At 45.3% G+C, this 17,247-nt stretch overlaps 1 pseudogene; it reads left to right on the top strand.

Annotated features, from left to right (window-relative positions):
- The first annotated feature begins 544 nt into the window (after positions 1-544).
- LOC125543095 lies at positions 545-4,498 on the top strand (annotated as a pseudogene).
- Positions 4,499-17,247: the final 12,749 nt, after the last annotated feature.

Here is a 17,247-nt window from a genome sequence, read left to right as displayed (position 1 = left end):
TAGAAAGGGCAACAATATTCAGCAGAAACGCAAAACCACATTTTGTGAAAAAAAGGAATCTATATAGTACTTAAATCATCATGATTCACTGACATAACAAATGGTGCTTCTTAGAAAAGATAAGCAATTTTAAAGATTTATTATTAACTAGTCACTCTGCTAAAAATAGGACAATCGCACACCTGAAATGTGCGCTTGCTATATTTGCGAGAGGGAAAATGTGTTATGCACTGGCCATTTGTCTGTTTTACCTAACATTAGTCGAAGCCAAAAAGAAAAAGAAATAAATAAAGGCTTAATAATCCTTTGCCCCTACTGTTACTCTACCTAATCCCACACGGTTTCTACGAGGAAAACGACTCCGTTTTCAAACAAAGAAGTTTCTAATCCTGCACGCGCCAACGGCCTACCCGCCCACCTCCCCCCGGCCGTCCGATCCCGCCCCGCTGGCCACACGAACGGCCGCGATGCGTTCCATCTATAATTACCGAGCTGCCCCCGCTTGACCCCCGCTTGACCTGTTCGTCCCTGACCGCTGACCTACATAAGGCAAAGCACCGACGGAGCAGACAAAAATGGAGGAGAGAGAATAGAATTTTCCGCCAGGAGCGCCGCGACGACGACGACGACCAGAGGAGGACGAGGCCTATAGCTCCAAGCTTCGGCCCACGCCCCGCCCCTTCCCCCGCCCTGCCCGGTACGTGCGTCCCTTCCCTTCCTCGCTCCGGGATCGGGTCGGGGGGCGGCGCCGGTCGCCGCAAGGTTCGCCGGCTCGATTGAAATCGGCTGCGAGCTGCCGGGCTGCTCCTGTCGGCGTGTTCGTGCTGGGTATCGGATTCTCGTAGCCACGTACGTACGTAGCTGGGTTGAGACGGCGTGAGTAACATGCCCGTTGGATTTGGTTTCCCTGTAGCTGCCGTTCTCCACATGCATTTTTTTTTGAACCAGTCCCGGTGATTTGATGGCGTTGACGATTAGGAGGAGCGTTTCTCTTGTTTCCTTCCGTTGAGCTAGTATTTTGTGGCGCCGTTTGAACTAGTGTTTGGGGCCTGCCGGAATTGGTCTTTGTTTCTGGTGCTGGTAGGTGTATTTTCCACATTGGGTCCGCTAATCCAATGCACACCACTTGGAAAAAAAGATTGTGTGTTAACTTGCAGTTTACCTTTGGAATTCTGATTAGCCTGTTTTCCATGATTGGTCTGTGGTCAAGTTCTAGGATTGTATGTTTTTTTTTTCATTTGATGAAACATTCTGTGATGCCAAATTTTTAGACAAAAAGAATTGGAACTTTGGATGGTGACCGATGCTTACCTTGCACAAATGCCCTCATTCTTCGCGATGTTTCATAAAGTCAGGTGTAGTCCTGTGGAACGATATATGATGCCTTACCTCTTTTCGAAAAAAAAGACGTCTTGCCTCATACAAAGACCGCATTGCCCCGATTGTCGGAATTGGGTGTGGTTCTGTTTGCCTCTGGGTTTGCTGATTCGCGTTCAGGGTTTGCTGGTCTGATTGAATTGTTGTGAGCCACTGGATTTGATCTTGTGGTTGTGTTTATGCGGAATATTGAATTCGCATAGCCACATTGTTGGGTTGAGATGGATGCTGCTTTTATGAGTAATGCCCGTTGGATTTGGTTTCCCTGTTTCTGCTGCTCTCCATGCGTATCAGACGGCCAGGTGATTTGGGGGAATGGTGAGCATTGATGATTAGGAGGGGCATTATTGCAGCATTTTTTTTGTTTCCTCCGTTTTCATTGTAATGCTCATTTGAGCTAAATGTGTCGACGTGGCGTTTGAACTAGTATCTTGGTCTGCCACAATTGATCTTTGTTTCTAGGGTTGGTAGATGTTACATTGGATCCACTAATCCTATCGTTCCTAAGTTCCTACTCGTTGCATGCCACTGGGAAAAAACATCGACTTCTGGCGTGCCTTCGGAATGTAGATTGATCCTTTTCTCTTCCTTGCATAATTGGTTTGTGGTCAAGCTGTAGGATTGCGGAAAACTGTTGATGAAAAGGTTGATTCTATAATGCCAAAATTTGCAACATTACATTGGAATTGGGGATGGTAAATGAGGCTTACCTTACACACTAAATATGATCATTGTAATCTTTCATAAAGTCAGGCTATGGTCTTTCCTTCAAGTGCAATCGTGTCTATTGATATATGATGTCTTACCTTATACAAAGGCTTTCATAATTTTGTGCCAGAACTGAAGTTTACACTAAAAGTCACCTGAAGGTGGTGTAGGGGGGAAACACATCGGTTCAAAGTGTGTGAGAAAGATATAGAGCATTCTGTCGGAAACTGCTGCATACCAAGGAAAATGTCAAGCTAAGGTGCTGGGTTGGTTTCCAGTTTACAGCCGCTCCTGTTGAATCGCAGTGTGAACGTGCAGCAGATTAGCATCCTTTACTGATGGATCACCCTGGAAATGTCACTCGTCATGATCACACAATCGACATACCAAGGAATGATCTGATGTCGCCGTCAACATCCCGTCCGGACAATCATAATCACTTGGATGAGTTGAACCACAACAGAGGTCCTTCAAATGAAGTTCCTCCTGTCCCAGAAAGTTCTGGCACAGCCGGTATGCCTGACTTTCGAAGCGCATCTTTCGTGAGAAGGGATCAAGTCAATCGTCAGCAGAATCCTTTGAATTCTGGCTTATGGATCTCAATCGAGCTTATTGTAAATGTTAGTCAGATTATAGCAGCTGCTACTGTCCTGTCGGTATCAAGGAATGAGCATCCACGCGCTCCACTATTTGAGTGGGTTGTTGGCTATATAATAGGTTGTGTTGCTACTATTCCACATCTTTATTGGCGCTATCTCCATCGCAATTGCCAGAACATCGAGCAAGAACCATCAGCCCAGGGTTCATCTCAAAGGAACATATCCGAGTCTGATTCTTTTGCAGCAATTTCATCTGCTCATGCATCAGAAGCTGTAAATGAAGATAACAACACTGGAGTCCCAAGAAACAATTTCCCGATTGCAAGTCCAAGGTAACATTTTCTTCCCCTGTGAAAAAAAGAACATTCTCTTCGACTGAACCACCTGCAGAAGCAGTTTAGCTATCACGATTTGGCTGCTTCTGCATAACTAATAATGAGAGTAAACATTAGGTCTTTCAGGATTGCTCAATACTCCCTCCATTCCAAAATAAGTGTCTCAAGCTTAATACAACTTTGTACTAGAGTTAGTACAACGTTGAGACACTTATTTGGGACGGAGGGAGTACATTAGATCATTTTACTCTGCCCCCTGGATGAGATGCAACGTTTTGAATTCTTCCTGATGTTTAAAGTTACGAAGTAACAAGATTTATTTTTTTACTTGTAGGGTCTACGCATTGGTTGCGTGCTTGAAGTTGGCCTTGGATTGTTTCTTTGCCGTGTGGTTTGTTGTGGGGAATGTGTGGATATTCGGTGGCCGCTCTCCGTCCATGACGCTCCTAACTTGTACAGGTGTGTGTTGCTAGGTGCTCTGCATGACACGTTCCTTTCACCTCGGATGTACCTTGCTTATTTGTTTGTAACCATTTTCCAGGCTGTGTATAGTGTTCCTTGCATTCGGCTTCATCGGCTATGCACTGCCTTTCATCCTGTGCACGATGATATGCTGCTGCCTGCCCTGCATAATCTCCATGGTAGGCTTCCACGAGGATCTGGATATGAACAAAGGCGCTACCGCAGAAGTAATCAACACGCTGGTGGCGTACAAGTACAAGTCGATGAGGATCCGCGACGGAGGAGATGTGGGGGAAGACAATGGTGGCGTTCTGGCATCTGGAACTGACAAGGAGCGGACTATCTCCGCGGAAGACGCCGTGAGTTTCCCACCCGTTTTCCATTTTACACTTATCAAGTGTGGAAACTTGTGCTCATGCATACACATTTGTGCCGCGTTGCGCGATTAGCTGACATCTGGGAACCTCTGGGCTCTTTCAGGTTTGCTGCATCTGTTTGTCAAGGTTCTCGAACAACGAAGATCTGCGAGAGCTTCCCTGCGGGCACGTCTTTCACATGGAATGCATCGACAAGTGGCTCAAGATCAACGCGCTGTGCCCTCTCTGCAAGTCCGAGCTGGGCGGCTCAACGGCGGCATCTCCTGAGGCTGGCCCCGAGGGCCAACACCAACAGAATGAGAACAGGGAAGGAGGCGACGTCGAGTCACAGCGGTAGCTGTTCTTCTGCTTCGTCCCATGAGCATGGGCATGAGGATGGAACACGCCCTTTCGCGTGGTGCACACTGACCAACTCCTGATTTTACGTGACAAGCTATAAGTAGGACGCAAGTCCATTTCTCCCATTCTGGCGGAATTGTCTCGTATATATTGTAAATACTCACACCTGCTTAGCTAGTGATCATACTCAGTATTTATCGAATGTGGCATTCACCGGAAACAGTGGTTGGAGCACTGGAATTGTCTCCAAATCATGCAGAAATTGAACTGTTTCATGTGAAATTCCAAAGCAGAGAGCTCATGACCCTGTAACTAATTAATGCCGCACTTCGAGTCCATCCGAGAGTCTTATTCTTTTGCGGGAAAATACTTTGTATTACTCAAATATCAGGGTTGCATTCCTCGTTACAGCGATTTACGACCACATCTGGTCCATACCCTAACCAAACCATAGTGTGTTTCTGACATCTATCTCTGTCCGGGTTTATTGGACCCCCTTGTATTTTGGGTAAATTTTTGACCATCTATAAAACTAACAAATTATAAATTATATGATACAAAAAGTATATTGTTGAGTTCGTATTTGAAAGAGCTTTCCCATAGGATAAATTTTGTGACATATAACTTACATTTTATTAGTTAATTTTATCATCAAACTTTAGCCCAAAATAAGAGGGGTCTAATAAACCCGGGCAGAGGTAGTAGCGAAGTTCGTTAACAAATGGCTTACATGAGTGGCACGAGTATTTAGTTCCACTTTTATTTCATCCACCATGAAAGTGTATCTTGATCTATCAGTGTAGCTAGCCTTTAGAAGATTAAATGCCTCCAAACAATCTGTCTCCATCAAAAATGGGAAATTACTCCACTGAAGGGTTAGGGCAACGCAGCTAACTGAGCTTGTAGTGCATCCCACGCCTTCCACTGTGCTTTCCTCTCCCCTTTCTCAGAAGCTCACCAATAATTGCCGATCATTTGATTGAGGTCATCACAGAACCCCAAGAGGAGTTTAAACACACTCATTAGATAGGTAGGGACCGACTTTGCAATAGATTTGGTTAGATCTTTTTTCCCTCCTTGTGAAGACATCCCCATAACAACATTCTTTTGGTGAGCTTGACCTACAAATAATTTTCCTTTCACCAAGTGACCATCCGGGGTTGGCAATGTGAAAACTAGGTTAAGCGTATGCATTGAGCAGGGACGCGCTGCGTGTTAATATAGGGCACAAGTCCGGTTGGTTACAGGAGATATACATGCCGCTAGGTTTGGATTGATCTCCAAGGAAGCAATCACAACAACCTAACAACTCACGCCACCACTCCTATACGGCTAACTATACGGTTTATACAATACCGTAGAATACATTGTTTAACACTCCTCCTCAATCACAACTGTCTAAGTTGAGATTGTGCCTGAAAGCTTCTAACTGCCGCAGAGTGAGTGGCTTAGTAAAACCATCTGCCACCTGATCACCAGTAGGGATAAACCTGATATTCAACAATTTGTTGGCCACCCGTTCACGGACAAAATGATAGTCAATCTCGATATGCTTTGTCCTGGCATGAAAAATAGGATTATCAGACACATATGTAGCACCAAGATTATTGCACCAAAGCAAGGCTGCCTTTGGATGATGAACACACAATTCTGTCAACAAGTTCTGAACCCAAATAACTTAAGAAGTTGCGTTTGCTAAAGCCTTATACTCCGCCTTTGTACTTGATCGAGAGACAGTGGGTTATTTACGAGCACTCCATGAGATCAAGTTACTGCTAAGAAACACTGCAAAACCTCCTATTGACCTCCTGTCATCAGGACAACCTGTCTAATTTGCATATGAAAAAGCACTTACTAGCATCGAATCTTATTTTCCAAGTCTGAAGTCCATGATCCTTAGTTCCTTGCAGATACCTGAGGATCCTCTTTACTGTAGTCCAATGTACAGTAGTAGGAGCATGTAAGAACTGACAAACTTTATTGACTGAATATGAAATATCTGGCCGAGTTAGTGTCAAATATTGTAAAGCTCCTAACAATGCTCCTATACCTGGCGGCGTCCTCTGCTCCAAGTACCTCCCCATCATGAAGAGACAATTTTTCAAAGGTGGATAAGGGTGTAGACGACGGTTTGCAGCCTTTCATGACCATCCTCTGAAGTATTTCTTGCACATACTTTCCTTGTGATAGCACAATACCATTTGGCACGTTCTTTACCTCAACCCCGAGGAAAAAATGGAGATTACCCAAGTCCTTAAGGGAAAACTCCTTGCTCAAATCCTTGAGAAGAGCCTCAACTGCTTTAGATGATGAGCTTGTAACAACAATATCATCAACATAAATGAGCATACAAATAGTGATCCCATGATGATGGTAAAAGAACAATGATGTGTCCCCCTTAGAGGGAGAGAATCCTAGAGACTGTAACTTCAATGACAGGCGGGAGTACCAAGCCCTAGGTGCTTGTTTCAGCCCATACAATGCCTTATCAAGCTTACAAACATGACATGGAAATTTTAAATTTTCATACCCAGGAGGTTGCCTCACGAACACTTCCTCTTCTAGAACACCATGCAAGAACGCGTTCTTTACATCTAGCTGTCGAATGCACCAATTTCTAGACACTGCAACTGAAAGAATTAATCGAATAGTAGCAACCTTTACTACAGGACTAAACGTGTCCTCGTAGTCAATCCCATATCTTTGCTTGAAACCTTTGGCTACTAGACGTGCCTTGTACCTGTCAATAGTGCCATCAGATTTCCTTTTTACTTTGTAAACCCATTTACAGTCAATAATGTTCCTCCCCTTGGCTGGTGGAACTAGATGCCAGGTTTTGTTCATCATGAGAGCAGCATATTCCTCATCCATGGCCTCCTTCCATCGTGGTTCACCAAGTGCTTCGCTCACACTTTGCGATTCACCTGTGGCACAAAACGAACCCCAACGTACACAACCATCTTTGTATAGTTTAGGTTGAACAATACCACTCTGTGACCTGGTGTGAGAGTGTTCAGGAGGAGGCAAAACTGGACAGGAAACTTGCCGTTGAAGAAGATTGTAGGAGGAGGATACGTCGGGTCCAGCAGCCGCAGAGGATCCACTGGAGTTTAACTCCTGTTGAGATCTGATGGCGCAACCAGCCTCCTCCCCCACGTTGCCACTTTTCCGTCTAGATGGGAGGCCAGAGGCGCACTGGAGTGCGCGGCACCGCCTGGGCACGTGCCTGGGCCAGTGGCAACGTCCAAACTGAAGGAAATATGCCCTAGAGGCAATAATAAAGTTATTATTTATATTTCCTTATATCATGATAAATGTTTATTATTCACGTAGAATTGTATTAACCGGAAACTTAGTACATGTGTGGATACATAGACAAACAGAGTGTCCCTAGTATGCCTCTACTTGACTAGCTCGTTAATCAAAGATGGTTAAGTTTCCTGACCATGGAAATGTGTTGTCATTTGATGAACGGGATCACATCATTAGGGAATGATGTGATGGACAAGACCCATCCATTATCTTAGCATAATGATCATTTAGTTTTTCTGCTATTGCTTTCTTCATGACTTATACATGTTCCTCAGACTATGAGATTATGCAACTCCCGAATATTGGAGGAACACCTTGTGTGCTATCAAACGTCACAAGTAACTGGGTGATTATAAAGATGCTCTATAGGTGTCTCCTATGGTGTTTGTTGAGTTGGCATAGATCGAGATTAGGATTTGTCACTCCGTGTATCGGAGAGATATCTCTGGGCCCTCTCGGTAATGCACATCACTATGAGCCTTGCAAGAAATGTGACTAATGAGTTAGTCACGGGATGATGCATTATGGAATGAGTAAAGAGACTTGCTGGTGACGAGATTGAACTAGGTATGATGATACCGATGATCGAATCTCGGGCAAGTAACATACCGATGACAAAGGGAACAATGTATGTTGTTATGTGGTTTGGCCGATAAAGATCTTTGTAGAATATGTAGGAGACAATGTGAGCATCTAGGTTCCGCTATTGGTTATTGACCGAGGATATGTCTCGGTCATGTCTACATAGTTCTCAAACCCGTAGGGTCCGCATGCTTAACGTTCGATGACGATTTGTATTATGAGTTTCGTGTTTTGATGAACCAAAGTTTGTTCGGAGTACCGGATGAGATCACGGACATGACGAGGAGTCTCTAAATGGTCGAGACATAAATATTCATATATTGGAAGGCTACATTCGGATGCCGGAATGGTTCGGGTCGTTTTGGATAAGTTTCGGAGTACCGGGGTTACCGGACCCCCCCCCTGGGAGGTTCATGGGCCACCATGGGCCTTAGTGGAGAAGAGAGAGGGCCGGCCAGAGGTGGCGCGCCCCCCCTTGCCCAGTCCAAATTGGACAAGGGGAGGGGGCGACGCCCCCCTCCTCCCTTCTCTTCTCTTCCTCCTTCCCTTCTTCTCCTACTTGGACTAGGAAGGGGGGGACCGAATCCTACTTGGACCGGGAGGCCAAGTAGGACTCTCCCATGGCGCGCCCCCTAGGTCCGGCCACCTCTCCTCCCCCTTTATATACGTGGTAGGGGGCACCCCAAAGGCACAACAAGTCTTCTCTTAGCCGTGTGCGGTGCCCCCCTCCACAGTTACACACCTCGGTCATATCGTCGTAGTGCTTAGGCGAAGCCCTGCGCCGGTAACTTCATCATCACCGTCATCACGCCGTCGTGCTGACGGAACTCTCCCTCAGCCTCAACTGGATCAAGAGCTCGAGGGACGTCATCGAGCTGAACGTGTGCTGAATGCGGAGGTGTCGTACGTTCGGTGCTTGGATCGGTTAGATCGCGAAGACGTTCGACTACATCAACCGCGTTACTAAATGCTTCCACTTTCGGTCTATGAGGGTACTTGGACACACTCTCCCCTCTCGTTGCTATGCGTCTCCTAGATAGATCTTGCGTGATCATAGGAAAATTTTGAAATACTGCGTTCCCCAACAGTGGCATCAGAGCCAAGTCTATGCGTAGATGTTATATGCACGAGTAGAATGGAGGAAATATGCCCTAGAGGCAATAATAAAGGTATTATTCATTTCCTTATTTCATGATAATTGTTTATTATTCATGCTATAATTGTATTAACCAGAAACATAATACATGTGTGAATACATAGACAAACTAAGTGTCACTAGTATGCCTCTACTTGACTAGCTCGTTGGTCAAAGATGGTTATGTTTCCTAACCATAGACACGAGTTGTCATTTGATAAATGGGATCACATCATTAGGAGAATGATGTGATTGACTTGACCCATTCCATTAGCTTAGCACTTGATCGTTTTAGTTTACTACTATTGCTTTCTTCATGACTTATACATGTTCCTATGACTATGAGATTATGCAACTCCCGATTACTGGAGGAACACTTTGTGTGCTAACAAACATCACAACGTAACTGGGTGATTATAAAGGTGCTCTACAGGTGTCTCCAATGGTACTTGTTGAGTTGGCATAGATCGAGATTATGATTTGTCACTCCGATTGTCGGAGAGGTATCTCTGGGCCCTCTCGGTAATGCACATCAGTATAAGCCTTGCAAGCAACGAAACTAATGAGTTAGTTGCAGGATGATGCATTACGGAATGAGTAAAGAGACTTGCCGGTAATGCGATTGAGCTAGGTATTGAGATACCGACGGTCGAATCTCGGGCAAGTAACATACCGATGACAAAGGGAATAACGTATGTTGTTATGCGGTTTGACCGATAAAGATCTTAGTAGAATATATAGGAGCCAATATGAGCATCCAGGTTCCGCTATTGGTTATTGACCGGAGATGTGTCTCGGTCATGTCTACATAGTTCTCGAACCCGTAGGGTCCGCACGCTTAACGTTTGGTGACGATCAGTATTATGAGTTTATGTGATTTGATGTACCGAAGGTAGTTCGGAGTCCTGGATGTGATCACGGACATGACGAGGAGTCTCGAAATGGCCGAGACATAAATATTAATATATTGGACGACTATATTCGGATACCGGAAGTGTTCCGGGTGATTTCGGAGAAAACCGGAGTGCCGGAGGGTTACCGGACCCCCCGGGAGAAGTAATGGGCCACATGGGCTTTAGTGGAGAGAGAGAGGGCCGGCCACGCGCCCCCTCCCCCTCTGGTCCGAATTGGACTAGGGAAGGGGGGGGGGTGACGCCCCCTTTCCTTCTCCCTCTCCTCCTTCCTTTTCCCCTCCTAGTAGGAGTAGGAAAGGGGAGTCCTACTCCTACTAGGAGGAGGACTCCTCCTCCTGGCGCGCCCTGTAAGGGCCGACCAGCCTTCCCCCTTGCTCCTTTATATACGGGGGCAGGGGAGCACCTTAGGACACACAAGTTGATTGTTCCAAGCCGTGTGCGGTGCCCCCCTCCACCATAATCCACCTCGATCATATCGTAGCGGTGCTTAGGCGTAGCCCTGCGTCTATAGCAACATCATCACCGTCATCACGCCGTCGTGCTGACGGAACTCTCCTGTGAAGCTCTGCTGGATCGGAGTTCGTGGGACGTCATCGAGCTGAACGTGTGCTGAACTCGGAGGTACCGTACGTTCGGTACTTGGATTGGTCGGATCATGAAGACGTATGACTACATCAACCGCGTTCTCATAACGCTTCCGCTTACGGTCTATGAGGGTACGTGGATGATACTCTCCTCTCTCGTTGCTATGCATCACCATGATCTTGCGTGTGCGTAGGATTTTTTTTCAAATTACTGCGTTCCCCAATAGTGGTATCAGAGCCAGGTTTCACTACAAAAAAATACACTTCCGTGATGATACGTGTTTGTCACAGTAGGTCGCGTTTTTTGTCATGCATGTACATCCATGACGATTTTATGACAGAATCAAGATAGTCATACCTGTGTTGTCGTAGAAGTGTTCCATGACATTACCAAAATTATCATCACGGAAGTGTCCACTTCCATGATGATAAATCGCGCGTCACAGAAGTGCTTTCGTCAAGGATGACCGACACATGGCATCCACCGTAACGGAACGCCGTTAAGCTATCGGGTTAGGTTTTGGATCCGATAACCCGTTAACAGCCCCGACCAATGGGGATTTTCCATGTGTAAAATCATCATTGGCCGGAGGAGACACGTGTCAGGTCTGCGTTGGCACAGGTGTCACTCATCCAATGGGCGAGACGCGCCTATGATATGTTGACACGTGGACCGACCCATCAAGTTTAAATGGGTCGGCCCAACTGAAGGCCCACAAGATTTTGCGGACCATAATGGACCGGCCCAGCTAAAGGCCCATGAGATTTTGCATACCATAATGGGCTGGCCCAGCTAAAGGCCCACAAGATTTTGCGGGACATAATGGGCCGGCCCAGGTAAAGGCCCACAAGATTTTTGTGTGCCATAATGGGCCGGCCCAGGTAAAGGCCCACAAGATTCTTGCAGATCATAATGGGCCGGCCTAGCTAAAGGCCCACGAGATTTCACCTACATTAATGGGCCGGCCCAGCTGTAGGCCCATAAGATTTTGAGGACCCTAGTAGGCCGGCCCATTAACTAGCTGCCATGTTTTGGGCCAAATGCCGGCCCATATTTGATCTGGTACATTAATGGCCTGCCACGCTCCGAGCCTAATAGTGGCCCATATGAGATCTAGCCCGTTAAAAGCCTACCACGTTCTGGGCCAAATTACGGCCCAGATCAGGTCCGACCCTTTAAGAGGCTTTGGGCTCAATTATGGCCCATATCAGATTCGGCCCGTCAACTGGACACTATGCTTTTGGGCCCACTTGCTAAAGGCCCACTTAGTAATTCGGCCTGATATTAGTTTTGGCCTGTTAAGGGCCCGTTTAACATTTCAGCCCTATATTAATTTCGGCCTGTTAAAAGCCCATCATATAGTTGGGCCTAACTACGGCCCGGTTTGCATCCGGCCTGCTCGCAGCCGATATCTGATTGGGCCAAACAAGGACCAAGACAATTTTGGCCTGTTAAAAGCCCGTGATTTGATTCGCACAATCATGGGCCGGGGTTCATTTCGGGCTGTTGCCGGCCCGTGAGCTGTTCGGCACGTTTCAGGCCCAACCTACATCATGATTGCATGACGGCCCGATTATGTACCGTAATTTTACGGTTTGGCCGGTTTACTGCGAAGACATGATATATATACAGTAAAATAACTGCAACATCGTGAATAAGAAAAAACCTAGACTATACAGTAAAGAAATTACGACATATTACATCCACTGGGCATCAAAGTTCGCCACTATGATAATAAAGCACAAGCAGACAACAGATTACATACACTGGGCATCAAAGATCGCCACCAGTGCAAATAAACACGCCGACAAAATAATATACAAAATCGACAACACTTCAATAGAGTTCAAGAAAGGTTAGCCCTGCCGGGGAGCTGCAGCGCAAGCAGCTGAGCAAGATGATGAGACTGCGCTTGTTCAACACTTATATCTTCCTCACTCTGAAAGATAAAAAAGCATACAGATGACAGGTTTTGCACATAAAAGTATCAGTGCTGACAATTCATCACATTTCTTACCGACGAATAAAGTGACACAGTTTAAAATTGCATTAACACAATATGGTATTATTCAGGTCAAGACATGGCAGGAAATGACATTGTGAAGGAGTTGGCAGCTTCATGACACCACTGGATTACAGATCAAGAACTCATAAGTATCAATGGTTAGTGTGCTGTCAATTTATACCATTTCAGATTGGCAAATAAAGAGACAGTTTAAATAATAGTAGAATGATATGACATTGTTCATAGTTAAGACATTGCAGAATATGACATTGTGCTGTAGTGGGTAGGTTCACCACACCACTGGATTACAGATGAAGAACAGAAGCATACATGCAATGCAAAAGAAGATCACTTGCTCTGTATAGTTTAATTTACATGGTATGAAGAAGGAACTTGGTTGTACAACTGAAAACTTAAATTGAGAAAGGACAAAATTTTGTTTATGAACTACATAATAAACTTTAAACAAGCAATTTGATGCAAACACCAAAAATAAACAGCTGTTGCAGTCATGCCTAACCAAATATATACAACAAAGTTTGAAGGCTTGAGATGGGCAAACTTACATTATTGGTGAAGACAGGCTCTATAAAGGCCTTGTCCATGCTGATGGGGGGGGGGCAATTCAAGAAGTTTACCATAGAATTTTCTTCAAAAGCATTGCCTTTATTCTACATTTTGTTAAGAGTAAATATAGATGTGATAATATATGAAAAAATGGAGAATATTTAAGATAAGATGAAGAGTGATGCTACATAACCAAGTAGCTATAAATGTAAGTGCAGCGATACAGGCAAAAGGTACAACCAAGAGCAATGCACAACTAAACTTCTTCAGTACCAACCTTATGGTAAGAGTAAATATAGATCTGATGTGTAGAAAATGGAGGGCAAAGGAAAATAAGCTGCAGAGTGATGGTACATGAACAACTACCTGTCATTATAAGTACACTGATAAAGGACAACATGTACTTACAAGAACAATGCAGAGCTAAAAAACATTGGCATTGGATATATTCTACACTAATGTAACCATTCATACAGATCAGGTAATTTGGAGCGAACAATTGATAAGCAAGCTATCATGCATACTACTGTCACATAATGAACCAGGTATGTATGCAAATACAGTGATACAGGACAACAGGTACTAACAAGAGCAAAGCAGAGGGCAGCATATTTGTGATATCCTATCGTTCTTGTCAAACCGGAATTCTTCTTCGAGCAGATTTCCTACAAAAAAGATCCGTAAGGCACATGCGGAAAAGTAGAAGTTCAAATTGTCATGTGATTTCATAGAAAGTACCTCATCCTGGGGACAAGACCAGTGCATAACAAGGTTTTTCCATTCAATGTCTTCTAAATTTAGCACAGGAGACTTAACCGGAAATTCGTTTGTAGACTTGCCATCAAAGTGTGATTTCCTCAGGTAACACCGATACTGCTGCAATGCTTCCTTGAAAAGCACAAGCAAGCTTTGCTCGTTATGACTATCTAGATTGACACTCGCCTAGTTACAACAATGTAATGTAAATCATTGATGTGTTCAATCAACAGAAAACAGGAAAATAATAACCATGAATAATAGCACTTACACGTAAGTTGGACAGGAAGATGTGAAAATGGTGTTTGTCTTCACAATAATCTTCCCATGATGGGAATATATGCATGTAGTCCCTAACAACATTGAAAGCATTGTCTTTTAAACTGAGAATAAATGGAATGGGGTTCCAATCTGCAGGAATTGGCCGTCTTTGCAGTTGGGATAGGTCTTCGGCCGGTGGACTTGCTGTACTTTTTGCTGGAGTGGGATTTTTCTGTGGTACAGCTGGTGCTATGGCAAATGAAATCGGTATACCTTTTGCTGGAGTGCAGGTCCTGTGTGGTGGGGCTAGTGGTATGGCCAGTGAAGTATGGGTACAGTCTGTTGGAGTCGGTCCTACGTTTTGTGTCACTGGTTGTACATCCAATATAAGTGGGGTGCTGTCTGATTTCTCCGGCACCACCACGTTTTTCAAGGACTTTGCTGGTGCTCCTTCAGGTTCGGCAATCACCCTCTTCCTTTTTGATGTCTGATGCACAAGAACAGCATTTGAGTGAAAAAACATGGTATGATGACAGATGGAATATGTATTGATAATGGATGGGAATGGCATCTCGACATATATGATGAGTAAACTAAGCAGATGGCGGTGCAACAAAGTAGAAGAAATGCAAGACAACATATGCAAGATACCCGCAATCAATAAAACATTGCCAAATTAGAACATGCACCTTGATGGGTGAACAGGACAGGCCATCTGCCTTTGACTCCTCGAGGTTAGAATAGTCATTAGGATCATATTCTGAACAAGAATCAACAGGTGGGGAGCGTATGAGTTTCATTGCATCCAGAATGACACTCAATGCCTTGGTGCCAATTTTGTAAGTCATTGCAGTGTTTAGCTTCAAGAGTGGACTGCTGCTAGTGCGACACAAAGCAGCTACACAGATCATAGTGTAGATATAACGGGAAAACCTTAAGCATCAGAGTAAAATCAGCAAAGTTGAACTTGCTGGAATATATTTGCTAGTATTGCCGGTACGGCTAGAAAGGCTTCAAATACCAGCTCTCTTCAAGTGAAGGTGCGGTACTGTTAATATCAGTGTAACTCTCAAAGGCGACACAACTTCCCGCATTTCCTTGCTATTCTTATAGGATTCAAGTGGGCAGGCCACTACAAATCCTATTCCTATATTTACAAGATCCTACGAATCAAAGAGGCTCAAAGTGTCCATCACAACCAACCGTATAGATCTCTACACTGCAAATGTCCTGCTCATCTTCAGTACAAGGAACATACTGTACTACTATCATACTCCCTCTGTTCCGAAATATAAGTCTTGGTAGAGATTTCCACTATGGATCACATACAGATGTATCCAGATACATTTTAGAGTGTAGATTCACTCATTTTGCTCCATATGTAGTCCATGGTGGAATCTATACAAATACTTGTATTTAGGAACGGAGAGAGTACATATTAAAGAAGAACGGAAGAGGAACATGGTAAAGAAGAGCAAGCAGATTTTGGATAATAAAATGTTGGTTGCGCAGTGCCACACATGATGAACCAGAGCGCATTAAGAATGCAACTCCCAGCTGTCTCTCGACCATTTCAGGCGGTTGGATGAAGATCCTACGTCTCCTAACCCTTCTTCTTCCTCGTCTCTGATTCTTCCCATACAGAACACCGCACGGGCCACCGGCCGGACCACTGGCCCCCACTGCCTGTGTTCCTCCGCCACCCCACCCCGCCCCAACCCCCACCCGCGTCGAGTTTTCTTCGTTTGGTGAGGCCCCACAACCACCCGAGCCCCTTCGATTGCACCGGCGAACTCCGGCGAGCTCTGAAAAATCGACTGACCCAATTTTGAAATTTAGTCTACTGTAATTTAACTAGTGTGGAATATAGAAGGGGAAAACCATAAGCATTGGGAGTATAGTGTTGAGCGTGCCATGGCAGATCTGAAGGTGCAAACCGGACAAAGGCAACTTCGCAACCAAGACAAGAAATTAGAGTAAAGCAGTGACGATCTATTTTCTTGCTGCGATAAATAAGTTGAGCAGATACGAAAGAGTACTGCCTCTGGTGCGGCGCCGTGTACGCATCTGCTGAGAATTTGACGGTGCTGTGGTAGCGATGGCTGTCGGTGGCGTGGAAGCAGATCTAGGAGGGTAGACGGTGGCGGCGGGGCGCGGTGGACGAGGCGGTCGTAGGAGCGGCGCCGACAAGGTGGACGACGGCGGGGATGAAGCGAGAGGACGGGATGCAAGGATCCCGGTCCGAAGCCGTGGATGAGAGAGGTCGATCTCTTGTAATGGACGACGATGTCGGGGTATCAGCTCCGGCATGGTGGAGGAGGACGATGGTGGATGGGGCGGAGGACGGCGGTGGGCGGAGGAGGGTGGGGTGGAGAGGGTGTTTTGGCGCCCACGGAGTACGAATGGGGAAAAGGGAGGTAGAGAGGAAGGGGCAACCATGTATTCAGGGCGCGCTTGTCTCAAATGCGAGGAAATTTACAAACTTAGCCCCCGTTTCAAATTTCTACTACATCGCAACAACATTAGTCGGTTGGGGATAGGACGGTAATCTCGCATACACCGAATATTTGCCGACGAGAGTTTTTTTTTGGTGCCCACCGTGTATGAATATGAATCGGGGAGGGTGTCGATTTCGGCTGAGGACACACTGTGTTTTGGCGCCCACCTGTAAGTGCATCTAGTGCCACCCCTAGTTGGTTTTGGAGTATTGACGACAAAGCTAGTTGAGGGACTAATGTGTTTGTGAGAATTGCAGGATAACACAGGTAGAAGTCCCTCATTGATTCGGTTTTACTACCAGAGATGACCCCTAAAAATGTATGAAGACATTGAAGTCAAAGGTGGTATATGAAGATATTCACATTGAAGACTATGACAAAAGAAGACACGTTATGAAGCCTATGGAGCTCGAAGACTTAGATCTTTCGTAGTTC

The sequence above is a fragment of the Triticum urartu genome, chromosome 3, assembly GCF_003073215.2.
Source record: "Triticum urartu cultivar G1812 chromosome 3, Tu2.1, whole genome shotgun sequence".
NCBI lineage: Eukaryota > Viridiplantae > Streptophyta > Magnoliopsida > Poales > Poaceae > Triticum > Triticum urartu.
This window is presented reverse-complemented; position numbering and strand designations above follow the sequence as displayed.